Genomic DNA, 27,620 nt, shown 5'->3' on the forward strand with positions numbered 1-27,620 from the left:
AAAGGAAATGAAGTATAAAAATAGGGAAGTCTCACTAAAACTACGTAAGGTCACAACTGGAAAACAATGACCAGTTTTAGTCCCCTTATTTTGGGAAAGACCAGAGAAGGCTCATTTATTTAAGCCTGGGCATGGAGGGATTTTCTTCATGGAGAAGTTATATAAGTTGGGCCTGTACTTATTGATGTTTAGAAGAATGAGAAGTGACCTATTGATATATACATGATTCTTAAGGCATTTGACAAGGTCGATGCTGAGATGTTATTTCCCCTGCGGGAGAGTCTAGGACTAGAGAGACTAATGGCGGCATGGTGGCACAGCAGTTAGCACTGCTGCCTCACAGCGCCAGAGACCCGGGTTCAATTCCCGCTTCAGGCGACTGACTGTGCGGAGTTTGCACGTTCTCCCCGTGTCTGCGTGGGTTTCCTCCGGGTGCTCCGGTTTCCTCCAACAGTCCAAAGGTGAATTGGCCATGCTAAATTGCCCGTAGTGTTAGGTAAGGGGTAAATGTAGGGGTATGCGTGGGTTGCGCTTCAGCGGGGCGGTGTGGACTTGTTGGGCCGAAGGGCCTGTTTCCACACTGTAAGTAATCTAATCTAATCTCAAAGTAAGAGATCACCCACTTAAGACTGTGATAAAGGAGGAATTTCTTCTCTCTGAGGGTAATGAATAAGGAATCCTTTACTGCAAAAGCTGAGTTGTAAATATATTCAAGCCCAAGATAAACAAATGTTTAATCAGTAAGGGAGTGAAGAGTTATGGGTATAAAATAGGAAAGTGGAGTTGAAGATTATCAGATCAGCAAAGATCTCATTGAACAATGGAGCAGAATTGATATGCTGAATGGCCTTCTTCTGCTCGTATGTTTTATGGCTTTATAAATTGTGAACCATTTGCATGGTGAGAAAGTACAGAAGTGTTCTTGCAATCTGAAATAGAGGTTTAGACCATCAAAACTGAAAATGATACGTGGTAGCAAACTTGGAAAGGAATTGCAAACACTGTCTCAGCAGTTTAAGGAAAAGAAATTGGGAAGAGTAAGTTAAGTGAAAAGATAAAGAGTTGAGAAAGGAGTAATATTTCTCAAGGATTGAGTAGCTGTAAAAGGACAGTGCTAGGAAACAGCTTGAGCCAAGTGCAGCTGTTGTATTAACATTTTATTCTTTTGTGTAATAAACTTATGTCCTGTTGTTAAAGAATATTTGCAATGTTGTGTGAATATATTCCAATGGTTAACCACCACAGTAATTAACTGGAAAAATTAAACTAATGATCGCCCAAGCCAATTTTCATCCTAAGATCTGACTTATCCACTATTACCTTCATCTGGTATCATATCAAAAGGAGGAGAGTTTATTAGTGATGGTAAGGTTTTATTAATGGTAGTAAAGTTAACTAAAAATTAAAGAAATGGCAGGATTCCTCCAACCTGCATTTTGTAGAATGGACATCCTGTACTATGTGAGAACCTTAGGACACTTTGCCTGCCTTAAGTAATAATTAATGTGAGGAGTGTCATCAGGTATAGAGCTTGATCTCTGGGTTTCGGAAGTTGAATGTTAGCTGGTATCACTAAGATACATCCATGAAGTTGAGATCTTTATGAATAGCACATTTTAGACATGATCAACCCACAGCTTTAAAGTATGCAGGGACAGCACAAATGGATGACCACCAGGCAGTTACCTGTTAGAACTAAGGTGAGGAAGAATTTCTTCAGCTAGATAGTGGTGACTTTATGGAACTCCTTATCACAGAGGGCTGTGAAGGCTAAGTCATTGAGTGTATTTAAGATAGAGATAGATAGGTTCTTGATTAGTAAGGGTATCAAGGATTATGGGGTGAAGATAGGAGAATGGGTTTGAGAAACATATTAGCCACAATTGAATAGATGAACAGACTTGATGGGTTGAATGGCCTAATTCTGCTCCTATCTCTTATGGTCATAACTTTGTTAGTGCAGAAACCTTTAGAAACATTAGTTCAGGACAAAATTGACAGTCGCATTAAAAATGTGGGTTAAATAAATAGGCCAAATTGTGCTGAATTAACTTGTTGGATTTGTTTTAATTGGTAACAAAATTGATGGATGAGGGTAATGCTGTTGATTTGGTGTACATGGACTTTCAAATAACATTTAATTTAATGCCATGTAGCACAATTATAAGTAAGTTTGTGGAATAAAAGGAAGGGTATATCAACATGGACACAGAATTGGCTGAGTGACAGAAAACAGACAGTGGTGATTGATGGATGTTTTTCAGGCTGAAAGGAGGTTCGTTGTCATGTTTTCCAAAAGAACGCTTTTCCTTATATGAGACGGATAGTGTAGGGCTCTGAAAAAACATAAGACAGTTTGATGAACAAGTGATAGACAAGGTTCAATGCAGAGAAATGAAACTTTGGTAAGAAGAACAACATGCCACACTATAAAGTAAAGGGCACAATTTTAAAGGGACACGGCAGCAGATCTATCTGAGTGTTTATATGCATAAATCATTGAAGGTTGCAGGATAGGTTAACAGTGCTGTAACTAAAGCATTCGGCATCCGAGGCTTTATTAATAGGAACACAGAATACAAGAGCAGGGAGATTAGGTTAAACTTGTCTCAGGCATTCTTTTGTCCTAAACTGGAATGGCATGTCCAGTCTTGGGTAGTGCCCTTTAGGAATACCTTGGAGAGCGAGCATAAAAAATTCACAGGAATGAATCAAGGGATAAGGAACGTTATGTAGAGAATTTCAATTAGAGAAGTTGGGATTGTTTTCCTTGAATGAGGTAAGGCTGAAAAGAGATCTGATATAAGTTTTCAAAATCATGAATGAGCTGGACTGGATAGAGAGAAACTATTCCCACTCACAAAAGGATTGAGAACCAGAGGGCACAGGAATTCAAACTAATTGATAAATGAATCAAAAGTGATATGAGAATGTCTGAGGTCTGAAATGCACTAAGACTGTGGTGGAGGCAGGTTAAATTGGAAAATTCAGAGAAGAAAATCTCTGCAGGGTTATAGTGAGAAGGCAAGTGAATGGCACTAAATAAATCACTCATTTGGGGAGGCATTGTAGAGATGGTAGGCCAAATGGCATTCCCCTGCTCTGTAACAATTCTGTAAAGTATTACTGGAAAGAGAAATATTTGCACTGTTAGGTACACCTGTGCTACTCACAATTCCTGGCTGAATAGTTACTGAGGTAAAAACAATGACTGCAGGTGCTGGAAACCAGATTCTGGATTAGTGGTGCTGGAAGAGCACAGCAGTTCAAGCAGCATCCGAGGAACAGTAAAATCGACGTTTCGGGCAAAAGCCCTTCATCAGGAATAAAGCCTGAATAGTTACTGAAGTCACCTGCACTGTGGTGAATGAAAACAGACTGGGTTAATTTATAAATTCCAAGCCCACCCCGCTTCTTACCCCTTCCTTAAATAACAGTACTAAAATCTAGACAGACAAATAATTTATTTCTAAATTCCATGCAATTTTATAATTACTAAACTTTAGCTAAAGAAGATACATCAGATGTTCACACGTGGTGTGGAATTTTCCACTCCCTAGAAGTGGTGGGGCTGGTGGCAGAAAGGTCAAACAACTGGGCAAATGAACATTGATGAGTTACCCAGCCCATTCCCATCACCTCAGTAAGCGGGTTCTAGCTGGGAAGGTTCATGGATGACCTTCCTAATCTGCCGCACCAAACAACCCCATCACCCTGTGGCCAACCACTTCAACGCCCCCTCCCACTCCCCCAATGACATGCAAGTCCTGGGCCTCCTCCACCGCCAAATTAAAGCCACATGCCAACTGCAGGAAGAGCGCCTCACCTTCCATCTCAGGACATTCTAACCACACGGCATCAACATCGACTTCACTAGTTTCCAAATCTTCCTTCCCCCCACCTCATCCTAGATCCAACCCTCCAACTTGGCACCACTCTTTTGACCTGTCCTACCTGTCCATCTTCTTTCCCATCAATCTGCTCCATTCTCCCCAACGAACTATCACAATTACCTCCCACCTGCATCCATCTAAAGCCTTCCCACCTAACTTCCACCCAGCCCCACCCCACCCCATATTTATCTTTCAGCCCCCTTCCCCCTCCAAATTCCTGGTGAAGGGCTTATGCCCAAAACGTCAACTCTCCTGCTCCTTGGATGCTGACTGACCTGCTTTGCTTTTCCAGTGCCACACATTCTGACAATTAATGACTGTTTAAAGACCTCAACCCATCTTTGGCCTGATTACCACTCCTCCTAGCAGGACAGAAAAGTGGATTTTCCTGACAATGAAATCAGTGCAACACACTTGCAGGTAAGTGGGTATCATTTATTTGCCCCATTCTGAGATAATTGAGGATATGGTGTGGGGTTGGCATAACTGTTGAAAGGTATCCCTTGCCATTGCTGCCAACCTTCTACTCCTTTGACCCACTCCCAAAGCAGGGATACATTTGTGCTACTACAAGCAGCAGAAGAAAAATACCTATACAGTGTATTCAAGAAGAATGGGAACCCGATAAACGCAGTCCACATTCTTAAACAAACTCAAACAAGTAAACATCACATGCCCAGAAACTCTAGCCACACTACCATACATCAAAGACATCTTGGAGATGACTACCAGACCATTCCGACCCCTAGGCATCATGGTAGCCCACAAACCTACCAACAGACTGAAACAGCTACTGATGAACCTAAAGGACCCCATGCCAACAACCAGCAAAATGAATGTCATATACAAAATATCATGCAAGGACTGTAACAAACACTACACGGACAGACAGGCAGAAAACTACCAGGATACATAAACACCAACTAGCTACCAAAAGACATGACCCCTATCACTAGTATCCTTACATACAGATAAAGGACAACATTTCGACAGGGACAACACATCCATTCTAGGACAGGCTTAACAGAGACACACACGAGAATTCCTAGAGGGCTGCCATTCAAAACAGAACTTCATCAATAAACACATTGATTTTAGACCCCATTCACCAACTTCTTAGAAAAAGAACTGGAAATGATATCACCCACGGTAATAGACCAAGACACATAAATAGAAAGTGGGACAGAACACCAGCGCTTCACTGGAGGATCACTGATGATGTTACCTAGCATGGTGAGAAAACGTCTGAAAACAAACGTGCCAGCTCGGTGAGCAAACTTACAACCTAACATTTGTGCCATTCCCAGTCTTCAAGGCTACACAGCTTGAACTTCCAATGACTCATTCCAATTCCTAATAGTTCCCAGCCTTTTATGGTCTGTCAGCTTCAGGTTGAGCAGGACTTCACTGGTGACACATCCGATAGGTCGAGAAGCCCAAGGGACAGTATTTAAGTGCCTAATGGTTGCTTTCTTCATGTGGAAGGGCAGGTGATTAGTCACTGTTAAAACATTAGCTACATTACAATTCAGCCCATGATGTGGTGTTCTGACATATTATATGCATCATCAATCAAATGTGTGGATTTTCCTAAATCTATGAGTGAACTATTTTGCTGTGAAATGTACAAATGTTATCATTTGATCAGAGGAATGCTCAAATTATTTTGGCCAAATCCAATTGAGATGATAATCTGTTAATTGCAAACTCTGTATTGGTTCATGGTCCTGATTCCTGTTGTGGCTATTCCAGGTTAGGCCATTAAAACAGGGTAAACTAGAACTCTTGTAGCACAGTAGTAGTGTCCCCACCTCTGAGTCAGCAGACACAGAATCAAGTCCCATCTGCACCAAAGGGGTGTAATAACATGTCTATCAGGTTGATTAGAAAACATCTAAACAGGGAAACCCAGCGAATGCATGCTGCACTCAACAGTTATTTTTTTTCATTAATATAAAATTACTAAAGCAGTTTGGTTCTTTATAATAGAATATGAAGAAAACAAGCAAACACTGGAGTTAGACTCTAACCAACAAATGAATCAAAGGCATCTCTAACTTGTGTAAGATTAGATTTACATATATTTGAGGTACCGTGAAGGTCTGGTAAGTGAATAGACCATTTAACTTTGACAGAAAGATCTCAGACATGGATCTTTCCCCATTGTCTCCTGGCGACAGCTGCCCAAGCTTTAGTGCATCCCTCAGCATGTAGTCCTAACACTTGCAATGTGCCAGCCTGCAACATTCAGTCAAGGTTAACTCCTTGCCCTGGAAGATAAACAATTTTTGGGCAGACCAAAGTGCGTCTTTCACTGAATTGATGGTTCTCCAGGTGCAGTCGATGTTTGTCTCTGTGTGTGTCACAGGGAACAGAACCTTGACAAAAACCTCTGCATCTTTCTCCAGACATTCTTTGCAAAGGCACATTCCAGAAGATGTGTGAGTCTCACTCCCCCACCCCCCACAGCCACTTCAAGGGCAGAATGCAGTGGCGCAGACAGACCAGGTGTACAAAAAGCTTCTCACAGATTGTGTCCTTTCCACAAGGACACCCAAGCGATGTCTTGATGCTGTTGGAAAGTGCTGGTGATGGGGCATTCTACTAAATGACTGACAATCTGCGATGGGAACCCGCAACAGGATCCACCCGGTTCTTTTCCCACAGGGTCTCAAGAATGTTGTGTGCTGATCACCTTCTCATGAACTTGTGGTCAAAGGTGATTTTCTTTGCAAATTTCTCCACCAGTGAAATATTTCTGAGAGTTGCATCTATAAAGATGGCGTTGAGAGACATTAATGTTATTCTTTCTGCTTGGAATTTTGAAAACAAAAAAAAATTAGCAAGTGGAAATCTTGTGAATAAGGTACATTAAAATGATTTTTATTTTAAAAATTAAAATGAGTTTGGAGAATCTATTGAATTTATCACAATAAAAAAATTCTCAGTGAACCAGTATTAGGTTTTTCTTGAATTTTAAGGCGTATCAAATCTACCAAGGAACTGATTGGCTTGCTTTATCTAATATTTTGTAAACATGCAATGCATGTGTTATTTTAGCTGAAAACCACTTTAGCATGTCAGACTATTGACTCAATTCAATATGGCACCTATTTTCACACTTTTCTTTGATACTATGTAGTTACGTAAAGTACAACAACGAATGCAACATACTGTATATGCGCTGTGCGCATTTTTCATGTGATCAGCGATGGATTGCCCCTATAAACCCCTTTCGTATATGCCATGCAGCGCTCTCAATTTGTCAGTCTGAAGAATGCAGAAGACGATATTTCCGAATTTATAATATAACAATTTATGTATAAAATAACTATTACTAAGGATAGAAAAAATATTTATGAGGGAGACAAAAAAAATGAAGTGACAATATCCTGAGTTTCCGATAAAACAGACGCTGTTACATGCAATAGATCTGATACTGGGATAACGAGAACAAAACTATCATCCGGAATATTGAACCCTGCATAAGAACCGATCGGCCCTCTGTCTCTCGAAGCACGTTGCATCTGATGTCTCTACGTTGAATAAACGCAGTAAACATTTACAGACGAGAATTGATTTTGTGTAATCCTAGCCTGACAGAAACGGGGTGGAATAAAGGTTAAAAAGCTCTTTGGAAGCGTTCCCAAGGAGCTGCGTAATTTGAATATGGAGCATTGTCCTTTCATTGCTGCTCGATGAAATCCCGCCCCCTTTGAAACAAAGTAACAAGAACTGGTAAAGCCAAGAAAAGCTTGGGGAAGTTGAAAAGAAAACAGTTTTACCACCTTTTTATGAACGGCGATATATTGATACAAGGTGCATTACTACAGCTGGAAGTTGGAATGAATAGCTCGCCTTTCCCCAGCCCCTTCTCTGCTGAGTGGCTATCAGTGGGATTGGTCTGAAATGACGCCATCCTTTTATTTTTAAACCAATGACCTCATCCCTGCTTCAAGTTTTACTGAACAGAAAAAAACCCTCCTGTGTATGTTTTTTTAAAACTAGTTTCACTTCTCGCCTTCGTGTCACGTCAAAATTACAAATTGGCTACACAGAACATCGGGTAACGAGACTTTGAACCGCGTTGGAGCCTCGAGTTTGTTGAAGTAAGTTTCCCCCACAAGAGGAAAAAAAAATCACTCAAAAAATCATCTGTGGGCCTGCAGTTGTCGCCTCACGTGTTGGGGGTGGGGTACATGTGAGAAAGTGTCGGAGCTGTGCTTATTGTTATTGGAATTGTATTTGTAATTGTTTATAAAATGTATTTTGTTCTCTTAAATTTAATTGAACAGCTTTTAGTATTGTTACTGGGTAAAAGGTCCCCGCCACTTCTGTAGTCGAAGCTGCCTGTCTTCCCTGCATGTGAAAGGACAATATATTGCAGCAGAGAAACGTTTCAAGAGATGTTTCAGCAATCTTTAAACAGATCTGAAGTTTTAATAACACTGGAAACCTAATATTAGACCTAATATTTTCCTCTCCAGAAGAGCTCGCCTAGTATTTTATATACTTGCCATTGGTTACAGTGCGGTGCTGGTCCAAATGGACTCAATTAAATGCTAATCCTGCCAATAAAAATTACAGAATGCAAATAAACTCCCGCAGAGCTCCAGCTTGTATCTGTCTGTTTTAGCTTTTATGTTATGATTTGTAATATCGAAAGTCAAACTTGTAAGGCATATTACTGGAAACGCCAGAAAGGGAAAGTAGGTTTAAAATTAATACATAAATTCGGTTAAATGGATTTATGCAGTATGAGTTATCCAACCTATTCACCAGGTCAGGTTTCATTAGTACACTTAAAGTTTGGGCCATATGCATGCATACATGTCTGATTGGCAGGTTAACCTCGATGTTATATTCCCAACTAAAAGAAAATGAAGTGTGTGCGACAGAATTTTTATAGTGCTAAATGCAGAATTAACTGGGATTTTGGGAATTAAACCTGGCTTTTTTTTTGTCCCTGAGCCCCCAGTGTCTTTGCTGGATGTAAATTTACCTTTTTCAAGTGACAAATATCTAAGATAGCTACAACAAAATTACATATATCATTGTCCCATTTCAATCTTGTATCAATTTTTAGCATAATGCCTTTATTTTATAACAGCAACAAAATGTACTCGCATAGTGATTTTAATGTTTAAAAAACTCAACAAAGCAAAAATTAATGCTGAATTTAAAAAAAAAAGATAAATTGGAGATGACCAAAAGAACAAAGAAGTGAAGGATGGACAAATGTGGGGTAGACATTCCAGAGATTTAAACTTAAGTTACTGAAGGCATAACAGTGGTAGAGAAAATCCACAAGGTCAGAATAAAAAGAAAGCTTTGAAATTTGCAACCAGTTGTACCTCCCACCCCCACCTCACTTTTCCTGTCATCTGCCGTTCCAGAAATGTACAAATTGGTGTGTGTGTGTGTGTGTGTGTGTATATATATATATATATATATATATATATATATATATATATATCAAAAAATAAAAGCTCCTGAGACTTAAACTTTGTACATTTTAAATGTTGACTGCAAGGTCATATTATACTCCAAACAAAAGTTTGAGCCATAGCTTGTTCAAAGTGGGATCTGAGTATTTGTTACATTCTAATGTTGCAGAGATGATAAAATGTTTAAAAATTTAAATTCAAAGTGCTCCTAGACAGTCCCAACAAATTTACTCGATATCTGGCCAACAACATTCTTGAATCGCTGGACTCTATTGAATAACTGACTGTAAGTTGTATCGCCTCAAACACAATTTGGCAAAGTTAACTAACCAAAGTTTACAAATGTTAAGAATCTATTTAACACAGAAACTATCTTGTATTTCTTTACTACGTCTAGCATATTTTCTGTCCTGCACCTTTGGTAATTGAATTTTAGCTGTAGATTCTACAAAAATTATTCCTATTAATAAGAGTTATAAAGCTGTAGTATGAGTAAATGGTACACATTTGTGGTACATGAATGAATGATGTTAAATGTTTGTTTAAATCCTGTCTAGTTGCCCAGGTCCAATTACCTATGTTCGATAGTCTAACTTATACCCAGACTGCACTTTGTCTTGATTCTGTGTGTGTAATACTATAAAAGATTGACTGTTATCTCTCAAATGCATGAAAATCCACAAAATTAATTGGCAAAAAGCGCACTATGCTGGGGTGGGGGCAGAGAAGGATAATATGCATTGGTTGCTCTAGAAATGGCAAATTCTAAAATAACATTAAACTACAACACTAATCATAATACCTGCAGGAACAATCATGCTGATAATCTTCACAGGATAATAGTACGGTTGATAAAAATGTCTTTACTTAAGTCAATATGAAATTTATATTTTGGCATTAGCAACAAGTGCCAACACTGATCCTTGGAGATAGTGAGAACTGCAGATATTGGAGAATCAGAGTGGATAAAGAGTTGAGCTGGAAAAAGTACAGCAGTTCAAGCAGCATTGGAGGAGAAAGGGAGTCAACATTTCAGGCAGGAACAATTCATCAGGATACTGGAGCTCCACTCTATCCAACACAGATCCTCCAAACATTAGAAACAAAGGGGAATAGCTGGCTAATAGAATGTGTTTTGCTAAAACTATTACCAAGCAAATTTAAAATTTTTGCAGGTGAAAGAAGCAGCTGGTAAAGCAAGATCAGCAATTTATTGCAGCAGGGGAATGATATGCTCTACATTATGTATAATATGCATTGCAAATACAGTTCTGTTGCTCTGTCAACATCATGACCCCTAAAATATGGACAGTATCTCCAAATGAATTTGTTATTTTAAAAATAACGTTTTGTTAAAATGCTCCAGGGTAGTCATTAGTTGCAATATCAATATAGAAATTTGTATTATAGAATAATAATGTTCTGGCTAGTGTAGTGTATTTAGCTGTAATTGCTTTGACATTTATATGTTGCCATCTTTCTGAAATGATATCCTGCTTATATAACTGTGAAAGTATGAAAACCGTCATTATTCAAAATAAAAAGCTAAAATTTGTGTGAAGATCAGTATGAACAAATCTTGCAAAAAAAACTTTTAAATGCTGATATCAGTATGTTCAAAAGTGAAATGCTGTTGGGACTAGATGACCTTCATAAACTGCCCTGCCTTGTAATGCTTTCTCAGCCACCTGCTCATCTCCAATCACCGGTACTGAGTTTACTATGTACTAAATTTACTATACAGAATACTAAATCAATGATGATACACATATAGCTCTTGTGTGTATTTACAGAAAAAAATTAGTGTTGGTGCAGTTTGGTTCAACAGTAGAGTCAATCATTTACATTTCCATTCAATTTTGTTGAAAAGTAAAACAGCTTTGTGCCATTGATAGAGTTGTATAAATTCAACCATAATCTAAACAGCTTTTCAGTGATGGATCTAGTTTTTTTAAAAAAATGTGATGATAGGTACCATTGAGGCAGTTTTGGTTGACTGACATTTGTGTTTGTGAATTAAATTACAGTAATTTCCAAAGTGATGCAGATAAAAACAATTGAGTGACCTTATGAGTTTGCAAAGGTCCATGGTTTTTGAGGAAATTGTATATATGTGCATTTCTCAAGGAATTTTACAAGAAAAAGGAGCAAATGCTGAACAGGTGGTGCATTATTGGTGGTACTGAAAGCACAGTGAAACAGAATTTTAAAAAGGTTTTGTAGATGGAGCTGGATGATGGAAACAATTTCATTGATGAAATGTTTAAGATAGAATCAAACCCATTCCTTTTGAAAGATCAGCCTGAGTAAAGGGTGGTGCAAATGAGAAATGTGTAGAAAATTAGAGTTTAAAGAACAAAGATATGAATCCAGGATATGTTTGAACCAGGTTCTGAAATAAGATGGACCATAAAAGGAATTAAAACCAAGAACTGGACTTTGGGAGACTGGTAGATCTGGGAGAGGAAGGGCAGATTTGGTGTCCTGATGAACATTTATGATTTGTGCCAAGAGTGTTGGCTTAAGAATATGGTAATTTAACATTGTGTATAAAATGGCTGCTACATTTGTCTGGATTGTAGTTGTGATTGCACTTCAAAAATTCTTTTAATTGTCAATGAGTCACTTGAAAGGACCTTAAGATGTCAATAAAGTTATAAAAATGTAATTTATTCTTCTTTTTCTTAACTTATCTTTTTTCTCACTTGCAGTGATATTAAACTGACCTAAATCATATCGTGGGTTTGCTGACATCTTGAAGTGCAGTAATTAAGATGCTGGCAAGGTGATAATTTGAGAAATTGACCTTCGTAATGATGGGTGAAGAGGGTAATGTTCTGGAAGAGGAAGGCAGCAGTTTTGGAAATAGACCATATGTAAAACTGAAAGCTCAGCTCAAAATCTAATTGAATGCCTGAAGAGCACTTTGCTTAGTTCAGTCTAAGTTAGCAGCAAAGAAGACTGATAGGTCAAAAACAGATGCACGTATGTAGACTGAAGAACAAACAGAGTGGGTTCAGTTTTGTTGATATTTAGCTGAGAGAATCAATTACCAAATAATGCACAAGATATTAGGACTGTGAAACTCGTTTTTACAACAGCTCAAAAAGCTGTGGCTGTAATGTACTAAAATAAATAATTCTTAAACAGTTAAATTTTAAGGAATGAACAGTAATTTTTTTAAGTGTTGCTCACTACAAGATTCTCCAGTTAAGCACAGAAGAGTTTATGAAATTTTTTCAGTTCATTTATTTTCTGAAAACATTTTTAAAAATTTGCACGTTATTAATGCAGTAATGTGATAATTTTCAATGTTTACTTCACAAGAATATTAAGGAATTGTTTATGATTTTAATAGGGTGTGCTAAAATGAAAGGTTTTTTGGTATCCTTTTCATGCAAAGATAACAAACCGACTGTAGAGTGGGAAACATTTTATTTTATATCTGAGGGACATTTGCGAGCCAGAGGTTTAACTCCCTTGGAGAAGTAAGCTGGGTATTCTGCTAAATCTCAGCATCTGTACTACCCAAAAAAAACATCTGTCCATGTAAGCCAAATGGATTTTACATTTGAAAAATCACTGAAATTTGAATTTTCTTACTGCAGATGTTCAAAATGTACTTTTGAAGTAAAAGCTAAATAGCCTCAGGTTCTTGGTGCTTATCATTTCATACATTCATTCAGTCACACAGCATGGAAACAGACTCTTTAGTCCAACTAGTCCACGGTGACCATATTCCCAAACTAGACTAGTCCCCTATGCTTGTGTTCGACCCATAACACTCCAAACATTTCTTATTCATGTACTTTTCCAAATGTCTTTTAAATGTTGTAAATGTACGTGTAACCACCACTTCCTCTAGCAGTTCATTCTACACACGAACTACTTCTTAAAAAAAATGTTGCCCCTCAGGTCCATTTTTAAAACTTTCTTCTCTCTTCTTAAAAAATAGTTTTGAACTCCCAAGGGAAAAGGCCCTTGCTGTTCACTTGCCTCATAATTTTATAAAGCTCCATTGGGTCACCCCTCAATGTCCTACACTCCAGTGAAAAAAAAAAAGACCCAGCCTGTCCAGCTTATTTTTCTAACTCAAACATTCCATTCCTGGCAACATCCTGATAAATCTTTTCTGAACCCTCTCTAATTTAATAATGTGCTTCTTATAGCAGGGTGTGTAGAAAATGCACACAGTACCTCAGAGGCCTTACCAAAGTCCTGCACAACCTCAACATGACATCCCAACTCCTAATCAATTTTTATATTCTGGAACAAATCAGTGAAAACAATTTCTTTGCTTGACCCAGTTTGTACCTGCTTGATTATTACTAATCCAGCTGCTGTTGCTGCTAAGTCCCTGCAAAACATCATTACTGACTCAGTTTGAGATTTTCAGTTGACGTAGTATAGCTATGTTTACTAGGTGTAAATGTGATTCTAATTAGTATATTTCTTATCTACCATTTTCCACATCACATGTTTTTGTATGTCATGTTATTTTGGCTCTGGTTAGTTGAACAGAAAAGTCAAATTTTCATAGCCTTTGAGGGTACCTGTGTTTTTCTTTGTTTCGTTAAGTTCCAATGATCGCTAAATGAACAGTAAACACTTTTGGTTCCTTACTTTTAGGTACCTAATTTTCTGACAGCTCTGTAAAATCTTATGTAAGTTTTTGAAATCAATCAACTGATACTACAGTCCTCATTTTAAATTTAAAATCTAATGAGCTAGTTACATAGATAAAAAGATAATTATAAATAAATCTCAAGAACTTTGTTTAATAAAAGCCAGCAATTCCTAAAACAAAACTAGGTAAGTTTACACAAATTCTCCATTTTACATCCGAGATATTGGCCAGTTCAATTCTTTTCATACTGTCTCTTGGATAGTTTTGTAAGATTTTTAAATTTTTTCATGTTTCCCAAGGGATTTTCCATTTGTTTGTCTTCATGACATTCTTCATCTACTCATTAAACTGAACATTCTTCACTGCCCCTTTTCAAATTCTTGATTTTGACTAGGAAGCTGCTGTAAACTCCAAAGGAATTGCCAGTCTATTAGGAGCTGAACCAGTCTCAAATTCTGGATATATTTTTACATTATTGTACATTTTAGTCTGTCTTGCAAGGTTGGTAGCAGGGCAGTCATAGCAATAAACCAGTCATAGTTTTGTTATCTGTATCTTACTGAGCTTTTTACTCAGTCATTTTACATAAGGATTTTTCAAGTGATAACAAAATCAAAACTTAGTCAAACACTTTTATTTTAAATATTACACCGTGGGTAACTGTTAGATTGAAAGTATTGGTTTAAGATCAGTATCTGACTTAGAGTTGCAGTACACATTACGTATAAAGCTCTGCATTGTTATATATTGGAAAAATTAGTATTGCATTCAGCACCTGATAAGAATTCAGAGCCCTGTGCATCGACATGATCTTCTTCTTTGGCTGCTCATACAATGCTGAACCAGACTGTTCAACCCACATCCTATTTGCTATCAAGATTGCTTCCTTCCAACTCTGCAACATTGTTTCACTATGGTCCTACCTTACTAAACTGTGAATCTTTTACTTCGAGATTTGAATGCTCTTCTGTCTTTCTGACATTCACTGTCCATAAAATTCAAATTGTTCATCTGTTCCACACATTGCCTATTTTCACCTTTGGCTCCTAGATTTACTGTGTCAATCTTATCTAAAATTTGCTGTGCACCCTATCTTTGCAGCTTACTATAAAATGGAGTTCTATCCCATAACCACCATCTCTTTACTATCTAACCCATCTTTTGAAAGTCTTCAGCAATCAAAATCAGATTCTCTCAATCCTCCCAACAAGACTAAAGCCCACTAATTTTCTCTTCTGGAATGCACATTGGAATGTTCAATGCAAATGGCACATTTACTGTAAGCAATTACTGCAGAGCTTTGGTCACTTTTGTCTAAGAAAGTTAGTACATTTTCAAGATTGATCTGTAGCTGATTGGACATTCAGATTATAAAAGTGAAGGTTTCAGTTAGGTGAAAGCCGTACAATTTTATTGCAATGTTGAACTACAATTAGCCATTTGTTTATAGGAAATTGTTGTACAGTGTGGATATTACAGCTGGATAAACTTTAATGAGATTAGTGAAATATGCTGTTAGTCATTGGAAACAATTATGATTTTGAAATTGTGTGAAATGTAAGAATTTTGCATAAAAATATGAATACTTGGAAGTGCACTACCTCAGTTTCAAAATATCTTATGTGCATAAAATTACAAAGCTATGAAAACAATGAATAGACAAAATGTGTGATAAATAGCTTTTAATGTAGGCAAATTTGAAGCTGTCCACTTGGACCTAAACAGGAAATAAAATTTTCTAAGTGATGAAGAGCTAGGGACAGGAGATCTAAGGAAACAAGTATGTCTGAGTGCATACATCATTAAAATGTCATGAACGGGTAAAGGAAATAATCAACAATGCTAATAGAATGTCATACTTTATACTTAGTGGACTAGAATACAAAGGGTTAAAAGCCATGCTTCAGCTATATGAAGCAATTCTGAGCTCCTCACCTGAGGTCAAGATACTTGGAAACAATGCTTTGACATTCAATGGAATGCAACATATATGTACCAGAGTAGATATCTGGATTCCAAGAGTTAAGACTTGGGAGCAAGAGTAGACCATTCAGCGTGTAAAGCCTACATCGTCATTTAAACAGTTTCTGGGTGATCATCTACCTCTTTGCCACTTTACCCCACTATCTACATATTCCGAGAAATTATTAGAATCTCGAAATTTATCAATCTGTCTTGAATATGCTCAATGATTGAGTGTCCAGAGCCCTTTGTGGTAGAGAATTCCAAACTTTCACCCACCCCTCGTGATTGGAGAAATTCCTTTTCGTCTTGGTCTTAAATGACCTGTCCTTTACTCTGAGTCTACCAGCCAGGGAAAATTTGCTATCCACATCTACCCTGTCATGTCCTGTAAGTTTCAAAAAGATCACCTCTCATTCTTTAAACTCCAGAGAATGCAAGTTTAATCTCCTTTCGTCTCACTTCATAAAACAATCCTGCCTTCCCAAGAATTAGTCTGGTGAACCTTGTTGCACATCCTTTATGCCAAGTACATCATTCCTTGGGTGAGGAGACCAAAACTATACCTAATACATGAGGTGAGATCTCAGCAAGGCTTTTCTACATTTGTGGCAACACTTGTTTTATTCCTGTACTGGAATCCTCTTGCAATCAAAGCCAACCATGCCTTTTGCATTCCTAATTGCTTGCTGTATCTTCAATCTGGCTTTCGGTGACTCATGAACAAGGACACTTAGGTCCCGTTGGACGTCAACGCTTCCCAATTTGTCGCCACATTTTAAAAAAACCCTGCTTTCTACTTTGAACTACCAAAGTGGATAATTTGAAAAGATAGCATTACTAGGAGAAATCACACAAACTATGGTTGTTTCCCAGGAATATACTAAGATAAATGGCGATTTGATTGAAGTTTCAAGATATTAAGCTGTTTAGATAGAGTTGATAGAAAGTATTTCTGCTGGTTAAAAATCACACAACACCAGGTTATAGTCCAGCAGGTTTATTTGGAAGCACTAGTTTTCAGAGTGCTGCTCATTCATCAGGTGATTGTGGAGAATAAGATTGTAAGACATAGAATTGATAGAAAAAGTTTACAGTGTGATGTAACTGAAATTATACACTGAAAAAGATCTGGATTGTTTGTTAAGTCTCTCATCTTTTAGAATGATCCAGTCATTTAGTAAGACCTTTGTACACCCCAGTCCAACACCGGCGTCTCCAAATCATTTCTGCTGGTTGGGAGGCTAGAACTAGAATGTATAGCCTTAAGCTAGGACAAGACTTTTCAAGAAATAAATTAGGAAATTCTTTGAACACAAAGGATGTTAGAGGTTTGGAATGCTCTTCCTCAAAGAGCAACTGTTACTGGATCAGTTAATTTTAAAAAGAGCATAATAGATTTTTATTTTGAAATTGTATTATAGATTATCAGCAAAGAAGCAGATAAATTCTGATGTCACTGAATGGCCTACTCGCAATCCTATGTTTATAACTTAATGCTTATTTTCTTTAAATATTCACTTCAGATTTTAGTCATTTTGCATCATCAATCCAGTTGAAGGATGTCTTTCTATAAAACAATGATGGATTATGAGTAGATCCTGTTAGCCTTAAAGTTCCTTATTCTATACCAGCTCATTCCAATTATAAGGAAATTCTGATATAAACCTAACATGTATTTTCTGTTCATCTTAAAAGCCAGACTTGTTTAAAATTTCTATTTTGCAAAGCAAAACTGCATCTTTCATGTTCCAGCTCATATCTATGCATTTTTCTGTCTTTGCAAAAACATAGATTCATTGCATTAACTACTTTTGCTGGCACTTATAATTATTTGTAAAGATTTTTAAGTAAGGTTTCTGAAGAATTATCTTTTCTGTCTAAAGACATTCTGATCGGCCCTGATTAACAAATATGCTGTAAATAATTAGTTTAATCATGTTTTTAAATCGGGGATTATTTCATGATTTGTGATCAATGTTACATCGATCTCAATTGACCAACTCATTTCCTTTGATGAGTTAGTCAAAGCTCCCATTCATAAAATTGTGCCTTAGAATTGTGTCCTCCACTATCACTTGATGAAGGAGCTGCGCTCCGAAAGCTAGTGTGCTTCTAATTAAACCTGTTGGACTATAACCTGGTGTTGTGATTTTTAACCTCATTCATAGAATTATAGTCTTTTACAGCACTTGGCTCAGAGTCTTCTATGATATGCAGTTCCAAGTGTTCATTTAAATGCTACTTTAATATTGTGATGGTGAATTCCAGATATCCACCATTCTGTGGGTGAAAACAATTCCTTTTTAAATTCACTCTAAACCTTCTGTCCCCTACTTGATTCCTCTACTAAGGTGAAAGTTTTCCTATGCTCTTCATAATTTTGTAGTCCTCAGTCAGGTCCCCCTTGTCTTTCTCCTCTTGAAGGTGGCACGGTGGCACATGGGCGGCACAGTGGTTAGCACTGCTGCCTTACAGCGCCAGAGACATGGGTTCAATTCCCACCTCTGGCAACTGTCTTTGTGGAGTTTGCACATTCTCCCCGTGTCTACGTGGGTTTCCTCTGGGTGCTCCGGTTTCCTCCCACAGTCCAAAAATGTGCAGGTTAGGTGAATTGGCCATGCTAAGTTGCCCGTAGTGATAAGTGAATGGGTAAATGTAGGGGAATGGATATGGGTGGGTTGCTCTTTGGAGGGTCGGTGTGGACTTGTTGGGCCGAAGGGCCTGTTTCCACACTGTAAGTAATCTAATCTAATCTAACCCTGGCCTATCTAGTCAGTCTTCATAAATGAAGTGCTGGTGCCCAAGCCATGTCCTGATTTATCTCCTCTGTACCTTCTCTAGAGAAATCACATGCTTCCTGTATGTACAGCTCCATTATAACCTCCCTTCATTTGTGTTCAAGACTAACAAAGACTATCCCACTTGTCTTCGTAACTGCCTTACACAATAAAACAATAGTGCAGTTGGATATGTGGACATACAAACCAGAATTCCTCTGATCATCTGTAGTTCCCAGGGTCATACCATTCATTGTGTACTCCCAAAGTCTTGTTTGTTGTTCCAAAATTACCTCCCACTTTTCAGGATTAAATGCCATTTGCCATTGTTTTGCCCTTCTGACCAGCCCATTTATATCACCCTGCAGTATACAGTTTTTCTTCTCACTATTTACCATACCTCCACTTTTGACAAATTTATTGAGCAGATCTATTGTATTGATGTCTGGATCATTCATGTACATAACAAACAGAAAGGGACTGAGCATTGAAACCTGTGCTGAGTCATTAGACACAGATTTTGGCCACAAAATCAACTTTTGTGATCATCGCCCTCTAACTCCTGTCACTAAGCTAATTTTGGATCCAATTTTCAATTGGTCATGTAGCTCATGTGAGATCTTGTCAAAAACTTTACTGAAGTCCGTGTGAACGACATCAACTGCTCTAGCCTCATTTACACAGGTAGTCACATAGAGCATAGAACGTTAAATGCAGTACAGGCCTTTCAGCCCTCTATGTTGCACCGACCTGTGAAAATAATCTGATGCCCATCTAACTTAGACCATTCCATTATTATCCATATGTATCTCCAATGCCCATTTAAATGCCCTTGATGTCGGTGAGTCTGCTTCTGTTGCAGGCAAGCTGTTCCATGCCCCTACTAATCTGAGTGAAGAAACTACCCCTGATATCTGTCCTAAATCCAACATTTCTCAATTTAAAGCTATGTCCCCTCATATTAGCCTTCACCATCTGAGGAAAACGTGTCTCACTGTCCGCCTATCTAACCCTCTGACTATCTTGTATGTCTTGATTAAGTCACCTCTCAATCATCTTCTCTCAACAGAACAGCCTCAGTTCCCTCAGTCTTTCATCATAAGACCTTCCCTTCATACCAGGCAACATCCTAGTAAATCTCCCCTGAACCCTTTCCAAAGCTTTCATGTCCTTCCTATAATGTGGTGACCAGAACTGCACGCAATACTCCAGATGTGGCCTTACCAGTGTCCTAACCTTCCTGAAGAAAGGCCTGTGCCCGAAACGTCGAATCTCCTGTTCCCTGGATGCTGCCTGACCTGCTGTGCTGTTCCAGCAATAAAGTTTCAACTTACCAGTGTCTTGTACAGCTGAAGCATGACCTCCTGATTCTGAAATGCAATCCCCCTACTAATAAAGGCCAACACACCATATGCCTTTTTAACAACCCTATCAACCTGGGTGACAACTTCGTGGGATTTATGCACTAGGACACCAAGATCTCTCTGCTCATCTACACTGCCATGAATTTTATAATTAGCCCAGTACTCTGCATTCCTGTTATTTCCTCCGAAGTGAACTGTCTCACAATTTTCCACATTAAACTCCATTTGCTACTTCTCAGCTCAACTCTGCATCTTATCTACGTTCCTCTATACCTACAACATCCTTTGGCACTATCCACAACTCTGCCTACCTTAGTGTCATCCACAAACTTACTAACCCATCCTTCTACGCCCACATCCAGATCATTTATAAAAATGACAAACAGCAGTGGTCCCAAAACAGATCCTTGTGGCACACCACTGTTAATTGAGCTTCAGGATGGACATTTCCCATCAACCAACACACTCTGTCTTCTTTCAACTAGTCAATTGCTGATCCAAACCACTAAATCACCTACAATCCCAGAACTCTGTATTTTGTGCATTAGCCTACTGTGTGGAAACCTTATCAAATGACTTGCTGAAGTCCATATACACCCAAACAACCACTTCCCTTCATCCAACTGTTTTGTCACATTCTCAAAGAACTCAATAAGGATAGTGAGGCACAACCTACCCTTCACAAAACTGTGTTGACTATCCCTAATCAAATTATTCCTTTCCAGATGATTATAAATCCTATCTCATAACCGTTTCCAACACGTTACCCACAACCGAAGTAAGGCTCACTGGCTTATTACCAGGGTTGTCCCGTCTCCCCTTCTTAAACAAGGGAACAACGTTTGCTATCGTCCAGTCTTCTGGTACTATTCCTGTTGAGAATGTTGACATAAAGATCGAAGCCAAAGGCTCTGCAATCTCCTCCCTGGCTTCCTAGAGAATCCGAGGATAAATCCCAACCGGCCCAGGGGTCTTATCTATTTTCAGATCTTCCCAAAATTGTTAAGACCTCCTCTTTGTCAACCTCAATCCCATCTAATCTTGTAGCCTGTATCTCTATTCCAACTAACATTGCCTTTTTCCAATGTGATTACTGATGAAAAGTGTTCATTAAGTGCTTCCCCATGTCCTCAGTCCACACACAACTTTCCACTACAGTACTATCTTTGATTGGCCCTAATCTTGCTCTAGTCATTCTTTTATTCCTGATATACCTATTGAAGGTTCTCCTTGATCCTATCCACCAACAATATCCCATGACCCCTACGGGCTTGTCTTAGCCCTCTCTTTAGATCTTTTCTGACTAATTTATAACTCTCAAACCCCTCTATCTGAGCCTTCACACCTCATCCTCACATAAGCCGCCGCCTTCCTCTTGACAAGAGCTTCAACTTCTTTAATAAACCATTGCTCCCTCTCGACAACTACCTCCCTACCTGATAGGTATATACTTATTAAGGAACTATATACATCGTCAACAAATTCAATCAAATCAATCAGACATGATTTGACAATACTGACTATTCTTGATTAATTCTTGCCTCTCCAAGTGGAGATTACTTCTGTCTCTGAGAACCTTTAGTAAAAGTTTCCTTACCACTGGTGTTAGACTCAATGGCGTATAGTTGTCCTCTGGCCAGCGGGGACTTGGAAAATAATGTCAGAGACTCTGCAATCCTCCTCTTTTGCCTCCCATAGCAGCCTATGATGTATCTCATTTAGGCCTTTCCAGTTAATAAATGTATTCAATTTAAATCCACCTAAAACTGTTAATATGTCCTTCCGCTCAATTCTTTCATTTTTTTTTCTCCTCCACAACTGGGACTAAACGTTATTGTGTAGTATTAAAGCAGAAGTATTATTAATGGAGTAGAATTAAGCAGCTTTTTTAAAAGAAAAGGAATGTATCTATAAACCTTAATCTTGTATAGAAGAAATCAACAGATACCTTTGGCAGTAAGAATCTTCTTACTTCAGATCTTTTCAATCTTCTTTTGATAGTAGGTTGCTAAGACATTTAGTAGGTTGAAATAGGTGGTCCCAAGTTGCCAATACTTAATTTTGTATATAATTAATTCAGAAACCTTACTTTCTGTCATCTTTGAATCTTAATTGAATTGAACGATGTTCTCTTTTGAATATTTTTTTAAAAATCTAGGTCATTCATGTTTCACTTCTGATGGGTAAATCTCAATGATCAACCTCACTTAGAATTCAATTGTACTGAGTCTCTCTAACTGCTGTCAGACAATTGTAAAGGAATGAGACTAGTTGGTTTTCACACCAATGTTAAATAAACTAATTCTCAACAATTATTCAAGAATTTCGAGGTACCACTTAAAACAGACTACTGTGTACTTAGATCTTTGCAGATGTAATTAGTGTATTGCATGTTTTTTTCAATTAAACTTAGAGAAACCTCTGTCTAACGTTCAGGATTCTAGCATTTGGAAGTTTTTTTAAAGCAGTGTATAATGCAGGAAAAATAGTCTTGAGTAACCATGATCAAAATAATATCTTCCTTTTATTACAGTACATTATTTTCAAACTGACATTTCTGAACAAAATTGGATTGTATTTCATTTTGAAAAATCAAAACTTTTGTCAAAAAAGTGGACGTCCATTTTAATTGGTCTTGAAATGCCTCAATCATTTTTTGTTTTCTCAAAGTAATTTGGCACTTGTCTCTGATTTGCTATAGACTTGCTCAATTTTAAACTGAGACTTTATAATAGCAGGAATGGGCAAAGTTGACCGCACAGAAATAACAAATGGAATTGCCCTATGCCAACAAATTACTGGCAGGCGTGTGGTATCTATTTGTGAAATGTCAAGGGAGTGAATTTAAAACTAACATTATCAGAACTGAGACACTAGATGTGTGGCAGTCCTGTCTTCCGACTTGAATAACTCTTTTAATTGGTAATCATTTAAAATGTTTATAAGGACTGTCATGTTCAGCACAACATCGTGGGCCAAAAGGCCTGTTCCTGTGCTGTACAGTTCCATGCTCTATAACTAGAATATGTCACTTAATAGGGCAGTTTTTTCCTGCTTCTTGGGTATATTAGTCTAAGTTTATGAACACCAGGTCACTTGGTATTTGTTTACTGAATAGGGTTTGTTGCTTTGCTATTGGGAGAGGTTGTTTAATGCATTGTTTTATTTTGAATCTTATAATCTCTCGGCATTAGAAATAGTTTTATAAAGAGCAAAAGTGGAAATATGAAACAAAGAACACAAGCCAATCTGTATTTATCCGGAGCTGCTTTTGTGCATGATGTAGTTTTGATGGTTTGGTTGTAGTTTACGAACACTTCTGAGGAGATTTCTTATCTCAATTTCCATTGCCTTCCAAATGCACCCAGCATAATTTAGTGTTTTTTGGTTTTTTCTTGTTGTGGGGACAAAGCATTGTTTATTAGCAAATGTTATACGTATGGAGTTGGAGAAAAAGTTTGAGGGAGAATAGTAAAAGGAAACCTTGCCTTGCAGTTTGTTGTCCAAAGACACACATGATGAAGAGATAGGACCCGATATCTATTGTTAGCTCCTACATTCCTCATCTAAAGTGGAGCACAATCCAAAGACATGTCCCCTGATATATTTAAAGGAAGGCTTCCGGGGTTTCTATCCAACAGGAAATCCAGAAAAGCTTGGAATGCAGAAATCATGCTATATTTAACAAAAGGAATTTATTTTTTTTAAAAACTATGACTGCCTAGCAGCTACCCAAATTTAAGGCAAGCTGGCTGGCTGGTGGATGAGAAAACTTATGTTATAAAGCAGCAAACAGGATCCATTGGTGACAGTTTCTATCACTTGAGAAGATTTGAATGGTTGGTGCTTGGAGGGAGATTTTGGGGAAATGCAGTGATTGATGCTGGAGTCATCCATTCATACGGATGGAGGCGGATCCTTGTAGGTTTGCCTGAGGGATGGGGGAATGTATTTCTGCATGTTGCCCACAGGCAGCATTTAGAAAGCTCTTGTCTGGTGGATCTGACCGCTTCAGCCTCCCTTTTTTAGCTGCTAAATTTCCCAAGCCTTGAAAAACCTAGGGTGGAACCTTTATAGGAGCTGAACAACATAGACTATGGTGAGAACTGTTGGAGATTTGTATGTGATGTCAGGAAACTCCATTCTTGACATTGTGAGCAACTCGTTGCAATTTTAAGCAGACATCCATGTGTCGAGACAAGATTCTCACAAGCGTGTGGCACGATACCTATTAAAGGGGTGTATTGCTTGTTGGCCTTATTAATATACAACTTACTATCCTACCACTCACCACGAGCAAAACAGGTGCCAACAATTTTCAATGTGAAATTTAGAGGAGGTATCTGGTTGCTTCAGCTTGCCAATTTGTTCTTCTGGGCCGCCATCTTGGACACCTGGCAATAAATAGTTCAGGAAACCAACCACATGTACCCTGCATTGGGATCTAACACTTTTTAGCCTTTCAGGACCTTCATTGCTCCTTTCTTCTCCTTGCAGGATGCTTCTGCATTTTTAAAGTTTCAGTTTGGCATACAATAGTAACTGCCACTGAAATGCTGCTATAAAGACACTGGAATAATGGAAAAGAAGGGTTGTATAAGATGAAAGTGGGTGTCCCAACTGTTAGTGCCAGCTGGGGAGAAATGAGGTGTCCCAAGAAAGTGAGTAGACAGCACAGTGGCTTAGGTGGGTTAAAGTGACTGAGGGAAGATGTACATGTTTTACTGAGGGGCAGGGATTTTCAAAATGGCCATTGGTAGGAGGCCCCTGCAGTGGCAGAGAGAAGATGGTGTAATTTACTCTGGTTGAGATGAGAAGTTAGTCATTTTCCTTCTCTGCTGGGCATTCCATTCGGCTGCTCCGGGTCCTGCAATGATACAAGTGGCAAACTTAACTAGGTAGGAGACTCTGATAGCCTGGGCTGGATCCTAGTGACAGGCACTACTCTGTCCACTGAGTTGTCTTTGTCTGCAAAGCTGTGTGCCAATTTCCCTCCATTTGCATGTCTAGGGCAAAACTTATAAGTCAAAAAGACCTCTTTTGGTTGACAGTCCTTGTCCAGGTTCAAAACAGCCTTTTAATGATAGCATGGAGCTGGTCTATTCTGGGACATCATGGTACTGGCAAGTTTGAAACTTTCCCTAATCCAGTGTATTGACTATATTTGTAACAGGATCAACTCACTACTACAGTGTATTCAGATAGCAGTGGGAGGTCAGTATGAAAAAACGTCAATATATATACTACACTGGTTAAAAGGATTCTTTCAGATTGAAAACAATTGTAATCTATCAGAGAGCAAAGTAACTGCATATCCTGCCTTAGTGACTTGATGGACAAGTAGGAGGCTGGAAGAACACAGCAAGCCAGGCAGCATCAGGAGGTGGAGAAGTCAACGTTTGGTGTATAGCCCTTCAGGACTGGAGGTGGATGTAAGGGGAGCTGCAGATAGAGAGGTTGGGTTGGGGACGGGGGGAGGGGTGGGGAGCAGGATGGTGAGGTGGTAATAGGTGAATACTGGTAGAGGGTTTGATCTGATTGGTTGATAGGAGGAATGAATGAATCCGGTTGGTGGCTAGAAAGAAGGGCCAATGAGAGGAATGGAAGGGAGGGGGAGCAGCTGGGATGGAAGTCAAGGGATGGAGAGGGAGGTTATTTGAAATTGGGGAACTCAGTGTTGAGTCCTCCGGGAAGATGAGGTGTTTTTCCTTCAATTTGCGGTTTGATTCATTGTGGCAATGAAGGAGGCCAAGGATGGTCATGTCAGAAAGAGAGTGGGAAGGGAATTAAAATGAGTGGTGACTAGGAGGTCTGGTCAGTCCCTTTGTTTACATTTGGTTTCCCCAGTTTAGAGAAGACCATATTGGAGCACCGGTTACAGTAAACTAGGTTGGAAGAGAGGCAGGTGAACCGCTGTCTCACCTGGAAGGACTGTTTGGGACCCTGATGGAGGTGAGGGGATTGATGACTTGATGGTCAGGAAAAGAGTTGTACTCCAAAACTTACCAAGAAAATACCAAAATATGTTCTAAATATTATCACAAGATTCCATTTTCATTGAGAATGAGGTTTTGCATGAAGTCTCCTCCTCTTGTTAGAAACATAGAAACTAGGAGCAGGAGTGCGCCATTTGACCGAGCGAACTTGCTCTGTATTTCAACATAGTCATGAGAGATCCTCTAGCTCAACGTCATATTCCCATTTTCTCTGTTTCTCTTGATACCTTTAACATTTAAAAATGTTTCCATTTCTTACTTGAATACACACTGACCCAGTAGGAAATTCCACAGGTTTACCACCCCTGAGTGAAGAAGTCTTTCTTGTCTCAGTCCTAAATGGCCTACTCCATGTTAAGAGAATGTGACTCCTCCTGGTTCCACGTTCCCCAACCAGAGAAAACATCCTTCCTGGATTCAGTCTGTCTGTCCGTGTTTAATATTTTACATATTTCAATCCAATCACCCCTCATTCTGCTAATCTCTAATGAATACAGATTCTGGATTAATGGTGCTGGTAGAGCACAGCAGTTTAGGCAGCATCCAAGGAGCAGTCCCTCGGATGCTGCCTAAACTGCTGTGCTCTTCCAGCACCACTAATCCAGAATCTGGTTTCCAGCATCTGCAGTCATTGTTTTTATCTAATGAATACAGGCCTAATTGAACCTGTCTCCCAGTGTAGAGGTCTTGTTGGTGGTCCGGTTTAATCTTTGTTGAACGCTTTCAGCCCAGTGTTCTGATGGCCCAGCATGGTGTTTTTGTCCATGGGTGTTGGTCTTGGTGGCGGTTTTATTCAGCGGTGTCTTCTGGCCCAGTTTTTCTGGCTTACCGATATTTCAGTTTCGTCCTGGCATGGCATGGTTAATGGTCTCATTCCGGCTGTGTGTATCGTCTCTTGATCAGCTTCCTCTGAGACCTGGAGGCATTATAGCAGCTAAATGCACTTTTGCTGTGCTCTATGGTAAGTAGGGAGACCAATTTCGCATATAGTTGTTTAATTATCCACCAGTCTAAATGGGACAGAATTGTAGGTCTTTTGATCTGATTTATTGATAATTTAGTTCTTTGCCCTAAAGAGAGATTATGGCACATTCTGGACCAGGTGGAATTTGAATCCAGCCCTGCTGGTTCAGAGGTAGGATCAGTACCACTGTGTCATAAGAGGCCACTTAGCTTTTCAGTGTATATATTTTAATTAACCTGTTCAGAGATTTTATTACATATCTCTAGTGCATGTAGGACTTGAATCCTGGTCTTCTAACCTTATCACCTTTGGCTGCTTTCCCAATGACCTTCCCTCCACCATAAAGTGTGAAGGTGTGAAGTCCGCTGATGATTGCATGTTATTTAGATTCGTTCACAGTTCCTCTGAATGAAATAATCCATATTAGACATTCACTCCCTCCACCGCCAGCACAGGTTAGCACAGTGTGTACCATCTACAAAATGCTGCAAAGCATCTCTGGAGGAAGATGCTGTTGTAGTGATAATGTGACTGAGCTACTCATCCAGAGGAAGACATGGGCTCAAATTCCATCGTGGTAATTGGTG

At 38.8% G+C, this 27,620-nt stretch overlaps 1 protein-coding gene across 2 annotated transcripts in view; it reads left to right on the plus strand.

Moving 5' to 3' along the window:
• The first annotated feature begins 7,546 nt into the window (after positions 1 to 7,546).
• Positions 7,547 to 27,620, plus strand: part of dusp16 (dual specificity phosphatase 16) — a 96,699-nt gene continuing 76,625 nt past the window's right edge. Inside the window, exon 1 of one of the 2 annotated variants that reach the window (XM_043709457.2) lies at positions 7,547 to 8,002. The gene's annotated coding sequence lies outside the window, so the exon portion shown is untranslated. The remainder of the gene's footprint in view (positions 8,003 to 27,620) is intronic. The other variant, XM_043709459.2, reaches the window with a different exon arrangement.

This window comes from Chiloscyllium plagiosum, unplaced genomic scaffold, assembly GCF_037043375.1.
Source record: "Chiloscyllium plagiosum isolate Xiang-an unplaced genomic scaffold, Cpla_swu_hap1 HiC_scaffold_19, whole genome shotgun sequence".
NCBI classification, from domain to species: Eukaryota; Metazoa; Chordata; class Chondrichthyes; order Orectolobiformes; family Hemiscylliidae; genus Chiloscyllium; species Chiloscyllium plagiosum.